The sequence below is a fragment of the Aethalodelphis obliquidens genome, unplaced genomic scaffold, assembly GCF_003676395.1.
Source record: "Aethalodelphis obliquidens isolate GAN/ISIS:26980383/991018 unplaced genomic scaffold, ASM367639v1 scaffold38, whole genome shotgun sequence".
Classification (NCBI taxonomy): domain Eukaryota; kingdom Metazoa; phylum Chordata; class Mammalia; order Artiodactyla; family Delphinidae; genus Aethalodelphis; species Aethalodelphis obliquidens.
In genome coordinates this window covers 6492455-6502437 of record NW_020837982.1, presented here as the reverse complement: position 1 = coordinate 6502437, position 9983 = coordinate 6492455, and positions in this window count along the sequence as shown.

The window sequence follows — 9983 nt, the reverse complement described above, 5'->3', positions numbered from 1 at the left end:
GCATCGGTCTTTTGTGAGTATGGTTACTTTGAGTCACTTTTCTTGGCTCCAGTGGTATCCTAGTTTATAATGCATGCTGGATCATGGAAGATCCAGCATTTGCTGTGAGAAGATCTCTTGGCACTAACTCTTTGACCTACAGAGCCCTAAAGTGGGAACTTCCCTTGTGGCACAGTGGTTAAGAATCTGTCTGCCAATGCAGGAGACAGGGGTTCGAGCCCCGGTCTGGGAAGATCACACATGCCGCAGAGCAACTAAACCTGTGCGCCACAACTACTGACCCTGCACTCTAGAGCCCATGAGCCACAACTACTGAGCCCACACGCCACAGCTACTGAAGCCTGTGCGCCTAGAGCCGGAGCTCTGGAACAAAGAGAAGCCACCGCAGTGAGAAGCCCGTGCATCACAACAAAGAGTGGCCCCCGCTCGCCGCAACTAGAGAGAAAGGCTGCACGCAGCAACGAAGACCCAATGCAGCAATAAATAAATAAATGTATTTTTAAAAAAGCTCTAAAGTGTTCTAAGATCCTCTACTATGAAAAAACAAATCAAATGTATTCAGTAGAATGGATTTAGAGCAAGAGAATGGATTCAGACAATTGAGAGTGATTCTCAAATGCCAAGAGTTGAACCCAAAAGAGGCTTTCAGCTAAATTTATCTTGAGTTAACAAGAAAATTAGGCAATTCCCTGGCAGTCCAGTGGTTAGGACTCTGCACTTTCCGTGCCGAGGGCGAGGGCTGGATCCCCGGTCAGGGAACTAAGATTCTCGCAAGCCATGCGGTGTGGCCAGAAAAAAAGAAAGTTTTTTCTTTTCTAAAGAGAAATCTCCATAACTGAATTGTCAAAGCATTGTTGAACATCAAACCTGTGTTTGTTCGGCAGAAGATTAGGAGCCCTCACTCTACAGGAGATTACACAAGGAAAGTTATTCTTTAAAGAACTGTTCCTTCATGGAAGTAAAGTATTTGTTTAGAATCTTTAACTTAAAGTCATAGCATCCTAGGCTGAACATGTGTTGTGCTCCTACCTCATGAGGTACCTTTGGATACCTTCTCTCATTTAATCCCACACAATAGAGACGCATCCTATTTTTCAGATGAGGAAACCAAGGTAATTTCCTCCGGATTACCTAGCTAGTTAGTGACAGGGTCTGGACTTAAGCCCATATGTATGTTTATTTTCTATGATATCACCTGTGTCCAACATCTGCTATTTTTATCTGCCTAGCTCCTCTATCACTCCCCCTTCAAAGGGCATGTGACTCAGGCGTAGCCAATCAGAACACCATATCCTCTTTCCCTGAGATGAGCTCATGACTTAAACAAAGCTATGAGTTTCAGCACCTTGCTGTCTGCTACAACTTTTGGCTGAGATGCGCTGTGTGCTAACATTGCTAAGCCAGTAGGTTGATGTAAGACAGCTTCCCTGAGCATGAAGCCAAGACAGAAAAAAAGAATTCAAATATGGAGAGAGATTTCTAGCATCATTTAAATATCTGGATCAAACTCTGCCTGAAGCAAGAACTTCCCCTGGACCATTCAGTTACACAATTCAAACAACTCCCAGATTTGGACTTCCCTGGTTGGTGCAGTGGTTAAGAATCCGCCTGCCAATGCAGAGGACACGGGTTCGAGCCCTGGTCCGGGAAGATCCCACATTCCGCGGAGCAACTAAGCCCATGTGCCACGACTGAGCTCTAGCCTGCGCTCTGGAGCCCAAGAGCCACAACTACTGAAGCCTGTGCGCCTAGAGCCCGTGCCCCACAACAAGAGAAGCCACCGCAATGAGAAGCCCACGCACTGCGACGAAGAGTAGCTCCCACTCGCCACAACTAGAGAAAAGCCCGCACGCAGCAACAAAGACCCAACGCAGCCAAAGATAAATAAATAAATAAATAAATAACTCCCAGATTTGCTTGACTATGAGTTAATGTTTTTCGCTTGGAACAGTGAGTCTTTATTAATACATCACCTTCAAGATTATCTTACCATTTCATTTTTTTAAATCTTTTTTTTGGGTGGGGGTTGTGCTGCTCGGCTTGTGGTATCTTAGTTCCCTGACCAGCAATCGAACCCAGGCACCAGCAGTGAAAGCGCCGAGTCCTAACCACTGGACCGCCACGGAATTCCCTTACAGAAAATTAAAGCCTAGAAAAGTTGTGACTTATCCAGGTACACCCAGCTAGTTTGTGGCACAGCCAGAAGCAGAATCCAGGGATCCTTATACACTGTTTTGCCCCTTTCTTTATAGGAAGGCTGAGGAATGGAGAAACTTCAAGGTAGAAAGTTGACAACTGAAGATCAATCAAATCAGATAAATTGCGTCTGAGGTGGTGTTTATAAGTCAGGATGCTTCTTCGGTTGGAAAGCCAGACTTCTATTCACCAAGTATCCTATTGATTTCTGCACTTTTCAGGAACGCAGTAACTGTGCAGGGCAGAGGTCCGTTTCGGCATTCCCCTGCAGACGTGAACAGTGTTAACTCAGTGTTGAGAGCTCATTTGTTCCCTGCCTCTAACCAGGAGGGGGACAAAACTTCCCTGGCTACACCTTCCACAGGAAGTAGACAAGGAAGTGATTCTCAGACTGAGTGAGCTCTTTCAACTGAGATAAGAATGTAGTGGAAATGATGGGCCCTGCAGGGGTTCTTCCCCACCTGCCACCACCCAAACCCCCCAAAAACAGGCTCTGGGGTAGTAACTGACATTCCAGGGATGGTAGATGATTCCTTTGGGCTAAACTACGCCCGCTCACTCTGGCCTGCCTGCCTGTGCCTTCGGAAGGATTCCTTCACCTCCTTGAACTTCACCGGTTGGCACTGCTAATCCCAAAGGCTGAGAGACTGGCGCAGAGGCTCTCTCTGTCCCGGATCCCAGGTCAGGGCACTGCTAGAGGACAGAGAAGCCCAGGAACAGGGATGCCACAAATTACTGCTGCTGCACTGGCCCAGGGCAGCACTGCCAGTCAGCCCTAATCTCCCTCTCCTCGGCAGCTTGCTCCTGCCCTTCCTTCCCTAACCCCGGCTCTTCCTAGAATCCAAATATTTCCACCCTGGCAGCAAGCAAGGGTAGGGGACTGGGGGGATGGAGGAAATACGGGGGGAGCCTAGCCTAGGGCAGCTGCAGCAGCATTTCCTTGACATATATTGAATTTTAAAAATTCATGTGAACTTTGCATTCTGCTTCAAAATCTTTTCCTATCTATCTCTTTTAATATAAAATAACATTTGAAATAACTTAAAAGTATAATATTTGAATTTTTTTTTTTTAATTTTACAAAATGTCAAGTGAAACTGTCAGTTTTACGATCCAGGAAGATGCGCCATTGTATTTTGTGGCTCTAACTCTTACTGGCACACTCCACTTTATTTCTCTTCTCAACAAGTATTTATGAACATCCTACTATGTGCTCGAACAGAGGAAATATAATAGTGAGTAAACAAGTCAGAGACCAGGCTACAGGGAGCCTGCAATGAGGATTTCGTTCAAGTGGAAAGCTGGAAAAATTGGAGTTATCCAAAGGAGGGAAACCAGAGGTAAGGGATGTAGAAATGGGTCAGCCAATGACCCACAGACTAAGAATGATCTGACAACCTGGAGAGGAGGGGATTGTTGCATCCTGACATCCAAGGGATGTCCAGCATATTTCCTCCCAGACCTGCACCTTTTCCTGTATGCTCCTGGTCTGTGCACAGCACTGCCCTTAACTCACTGTATAAAACAGGAACTTAAGAATCATCCTTGGGCTTCCCTGGGGGTGCAGTGGTTGAGAGTCCGCCTGCCGATGCAGGGGACACGGGTTCGTGCCCCGGTCCGGGAGGATCCCACATGCCGCGGAGCGGCTGGGCCCGTGAGCCATGGCCGCTGAGCCTGTACGTCCGGAGCCTGCGCTCCGCAACAGGAGAGGCCCGCGTACCACCAAAAAAAAAGAATCATCCTCAAGCCATGGCACTCTACCTCCCCCACCCCCCAACAAGTCCAATTAATCACCGAGTTCAGAATGGCTTTCACATTCATTCATTTCTTTCCATTTTTTTAACCCACCCTGGTTGGAGTCACCATCATCTCTACCCTGGGTGACATGATGATAGCCTCATGACTATTTTCCACTTAGTGGTCAGTCTGTGATTTTTTTTTTAAATAAATTTATTTATTTATTTTTGGCTGCCTTGGGTCTTCGTTGCTGCGCGCGGGCTTTCTCTAGTTGCGGCGAGCGGGGGCCACTCTTCGTTGTGGTGCGCGGGCTTCTCATTGTGGTGGCTTCTCTTGTTGCAGAGCACTGGCTCTAGACGCGCGGGCTCCAGTAGCTGTGGCACGCAGGCTCAGTAGTTGTAGCTTGCAGGCTCTAGAGCACAGGCTCAGTTGTTGTGGCACACGGGCTTAGTTGCTCCACGACATGTGGGATCTTTCCGGACCAGGGCTCGAACCCGTGTCCCCTGCACTGGCAGGTGGATTCTTAACCACTGCGCCACCAGGGAAGCCCCTGTGATTGTTAAAATACAAATTGGATCATGTCATTCCCCTGCTTAATACCATCCAGTGGCTCCTCCTTTATTAGGTAGGGGCATAATTCATCATATGACCTGTAGGCTTCTTCATGGTCTCCCCTTGTCTACCCTCCAGATTCATTTCATGGTAATTTCCGTTTCGCTTTTTTTTTTTTCTTTTTTTTTGTGCTACACCATGTGGCTTGCAGGATCTTAGTTCCCCGACCAGGGTTTGAACCCCTGCCACGGCAGTGAAAACGCTGAGTCCTAACCACAGGACTGCCAGGGAATTCCCTGTTTCACTCTTTGTGTGACTTTATTCAGTTTATAAAATATGCCATGGGGGCTTCCCTGGTGGTGCAGTGGTTAAGTATCCGCCTGCCAATGCAGGGGACACAGGTTCGAGCCCTGGTCTGGGAAGATCCCACATGCCGCGGAGTAACTAAAACCATGTGCCACAAATACTGAGACTGCGCTCTAGAGCCCGTGAGCCACAACTACTGAGCCCGTGTACCACCACAACTGAAGCCCGCCCGCCTAGAGCCTGAGATCTGCACGCAACAAGAGAAGCCACTGCAATGAGAAGCCCGCGCACCGCAACGAAGAGTAGCCCCTGCTCACCGCAACTAGAGAAAGCCCGCGCACAGCAACGAAGACCCAATGCAGCCTAAATAAATAAATAAATAAAATAAAGTATGCCATGCTCCTTCCTTTCTCAGGACCTTGCACAGACAACGCCCAATGCCTGGTAGGCTGCCCATTCTCCCCTGTTTCCATCTTCCTGGCTCCCCTCCTCCTATTCCACCCCCTTTATCTTATACATTCTCAGTGCTCATTTCCAACATTTCTTTTCCTAAAGACATTTCCATGACCCTCCCCCTACAATTAGGTCAAATCTTTCTGTCTTTTCATTGGAAGTATTTATTACGAGTTTAATTGAAGGACCAATTATGAGCACTTGAGGAGAACCCCTAACATGAAATATGTAGAATATGAAAAATGGGAAAACACAGAGAAAGCAAAGATTATTCATGGAGAATAAAACTTCAGTGAAACTCATTTCCCTCAGAGAGATAAGGGAATATATCATAAACATGAAATAATATACTACCAAAATTTAAAAAAGAATTCAGACAGAACTAAACAGAGTATATGAAATTTAAAAGTGTGATATTGGAAATGAAAAATTCATGGAAGAGTTGGAAGATAAAGTTGAGAAAATCTCCCAGAAAGAAGATATTAGGGACAAAAATGAGACAATCATGGTACCAGTCCAAGAAACCCAACATCAAAATAATGGCAGTCCCAGAAAGAGAAAACTGAGGGAAAAAAAAGAAAAAAGAGGACTTCCCTGGTGGCGCAGTGGTGAAGAATCTGCATGCCAATGCAGGGGACACGGGTTCGAGCCCTGGTCTGGGAAGATCCCACATGCCGTGGAGCAACTAAGCCCGTGCACCACAACTACTGAGCCTGCGTTCTAGAGCCCGTGAGCCACAACTACTGAGCCCGCGTGCCACAACTACTGAAGCCCACGTGCCTAGAGCCCGTGCTCCACAACAAAAGAAGCCATCGTAATGAGAAGCCCGCACCACAAGGAAGAGTAGCCCCCGCGCGCCGCAACTAGAGAAAGCCGTACGCAGCAACAAAGACCCAATGCAGCCAAAAATAAATTAATGAATTAAAAAAATTTTTTTTAAAGGCATGCCAGGGTTTCCCTGGTGGCGCAGTGGTTGAGAGTCCGCCTGCCGATGCAGGGGACATGGGTTCGTGCCCCGGTCCGGGAGGATCCCGCATGCTGCAGAGCGGCTGGGCCCGTGAGCCATGGCCGCTGAGCCTGCGCGTCTGGAGCCTGTGCTCCGCAACGGGAGAGGCCACAACATTGAGAGGCCCACGTACCGCAAAAAAAAAAAAAAAAAAAAAAAGGCATGCCAGTGGTGTGATTCAGGGAGTCAGATTTGGGCTATTTCCATCCAAAGGAACTTGGGCAGGGGCTGCTGACAAAAGTACTGGGGAGAGACATTACTGAGCTCAACCCTTAGGTAGTCACTGCTGGGGACAGAGAGCAGAGGAAAACATTTCCTATCAAGGTTGCCTAGGAAGGTGGGTAGCAGGGTAGTGGGTGAGAGGCACTTAGGTCCCACTGATTGGCTGAACCCCACTGACCTTCAGCAGTCAGAATCCTTTCACAAGGTCATCGGGTGTGAACATAGGGGTGGGGGTTAGATTTCTTGTAGACAAGCATCAGCTTATCTACTGAAGCCTGCACACCTAGAGTCCGTGCTCTGCAACAACAGAAGCCACCACAGTGAGAAGTATGTGTACCACAATGAAGAGTATCCCCCACTCACCACAACTAGAGAAAGCCCACGCGCAGCAATGAAGACACAACACAGCCCTCCCCCCCAAAAAAAAAAAAAAAGAATCCGCCTGCCAGTGCAGGGGACACATGTTCAATCCCTGGTCCGGGAAGATCCCGCATGCTGCGGAGCAACTAAGCCCATGCACCACAACTACTGAGCCGGCGTGCCACAACTACCGAAGCCCACATGCCTAGAGCCTGAGTTCCACAACAAGAGAAGCTACCACAATGAGAAGCCCACGTACCACAAGGAAGTGTAGCCCCTGCTTGCGGCAACTAGAGAAAGCCCACGTGAAGCAACGAAGACCCAAGGCAGCCAAAAATAAATATATTAATTAATTAATTAATTAAAAAAACACTGTAAATCAACTATAATTCAGTAAAAAAATAAAAATAAACATAAAAAGCATTTAAAAAATAGTGCCTAATACAGAGTAAATGCTATATAAGGGCTAGCTATATAAGGGCTAGCATACACAATTATGTAAATATTGAGTATTAGTCTCACCAAAAGAGTAATGTAATCATATTGAGAGGGTGGGGTAGTGGAAGGGTGTACATGTGTATGAGAGGCCAAGGGGAGAGTTGGACTTCCACCATTTTTTTTTTTTTTTTTTGGTCTTGCCACGCCGCTTGCGGGATCTTAGTTCCCCAACCAAGGATCAAACCTGCTTCCCCTGCATTAGAAGGAGGTTTCTTAACCACCCGACCACCAGGGAAGTCCCTACTCAAACTTTCTGAGTCTGGGTTTCTCATAAGTAAAATGAGGATAATAATACCTATTTTGTAAGGTTGTTTTGAGGGTTAAATTAGCTGATTTATTTATTAACTTTTTATTTTGAAATACCTTTTAGGCTCACATGGAAGTTGCAAAAATAGCACAGAGTGCATAAAGATAAACATATAGATCGATGGGATATAACTGAGAGTCCAGAAACAAACAAATGGTCAGCTGATTTTTGACAGAGAGGAAAGAGTGCCTTTTTAACAAATGGTGCTGGGACAACTGAATATCCACATGCAAAAGAATGAATTTGGACCCCTATCTCACACCACACACAAAAATGAACTCAAAAGGAATCATAGACCTACAGGTAAGAACTAAAACTATAAAACTCTTAGAAGAAAACATAGGATTACATCTTTGTGACTTGGGTTAGGCAATGATTTCTAAGATTTGACACTGAAATCACAAGCAATAGAAGAGAAGATTTGATGAGTTAGACTTTATACAAATTAAAAACTTTTTTGCTTCGAAGAATACCATCCAGAAAGTGAAAAGATAATTCAAAAAACAGGAGAAAAATTTTGCATATCATATATATGACATGGAACTTGTATCTAAAATATGTAAATACAACTCAATATTTAAATAGGCAAAGGATCTGAAAAGACATTTCTACAAAGAAAATATATATGTGTTACAACAGGGATGAACCTCAAAAACATGCTAAGTAAAAGAAGCCAGTCACAAAGTGACAAGAGTCACTATTCTATGATACCCTTTATATGAAATACCCAGATCAAGCAAATCTGTAGAGACACAAAGTAGATTAGTAGTTGCCTAGGGCTGAGGAGTAGGAGGTGGGAGGAAGTGGGGAGTGAGTGCTAAGGAGTACAAAGTTTCTTTTGGGAATGATGAGAATGTTCTGGAACTAGGTAGAGATAATTGCACAATTCTGTAAATATACTAAAAAACATTGGATTGTATACTTTAAACAGGTGAACTTTATGGAATGCAAATTATTTCTCAATAATGCTGTTTAGAAAATAGTACAGAGAGTTCCTGTGTACTCTTCACACACTTGAGAACTTCTTACATAACGATAGTAGGACAATCAAAACTAGGAAATTGACATTAGTACAATACTATTAATGAAAACAGACATTAGAATTTTACCAGGTTCTAGAATAATGCCTGGCACGTAGCGGACCTTATACAAGTGGTAAGGACTTCACTACAGTGACGATGATGAACATCATAAAGATGATGCTGCACTTTCTATTGCAGCCAGGTTGATTGGCTGCCTGTTTTCCTAACATGCCATGCTTGTTTCTCTTTCTAAACTCTAACCCTAGTAGTTCCCACTACCTGGGATTCCTTTTTCCTTCCTCTTTCTCTACCTCCTCAAATCCTTCATATCCCCCACCTCCATCACATCTTTAATAATGCTCGTCTCTCTTCTTTGAACTATGTGAACCTCCACACCAGTCGGTATTTGCCTGGACTCTCCTTTGCATACTTCTCATTTTCTCTTTTGAGTCCCAAATTCCCAACTAGATGAAGAACCTGTATGGGTTACAAGTCCTCTGCATCCTCCATAATAAACTTGGTGTGAGTTCAAACAAACTTATCTGTTAAGTCAAAGTTGTTATCAGAAAATAGAGCAAGAGGCATGAAAATTAAAACAAGGAAGGCAGGAGATGGAGGGCAATTCAAGCAGCAAGACATAGACAGAGCCTGAGGGAGTCAAGAAGCATTTATAGGGTATTCATTATACACTTCATAGGGTAGTCGTTGCCAGAGAGAGAAAATAGGAATGGAGATGGAGGGGGAAAAACACCCGGCAAAGTTGTTCCCCAAGGCCTCTTTTACTTTGGTAGGTTCATTGACTAACTCCTCCTTGACATGATAGGCAGGGTTATATACCCTGGCCCCGAATTCCCATCACGGAACATTGTGAGAGCCTGGGTTCTCGTCTACCACTCAGTTTCCTGGGGAGCTCCTTGAGGTTGGCTTCCCCCCCCCCCCCCCCCACCCCCGGCGCCCCCACCCCCTTCCCCTCTTCACCGCCCCACCCAACGCTCGATACAATAGTAGGCATTCAGTAACTGATTGTTGAATGAATGAATGAATGCATGAACAAAAGACTGATTGACTCGGAGTTAGTACTGCACCTCAAGTCTACATATATGAGACTAGACACAGAATAAGGTGCAAACTTCGACAAATTTAGTAAAACTCTGGAAGCCTGGGCTTCTGTCAGACGAACGCGAGTCGCTGCTGAGGCCCCAGAAACAGCTCCAGACACGCGAAAGGCGGGGCTTCCGCCTATTCCGACCACACCCCCTCGCGTCCAAATAGTTCCGCCCGTGGATCCGCCCCCTCCGGCACGAATTGCAATTCTAACTGGTGA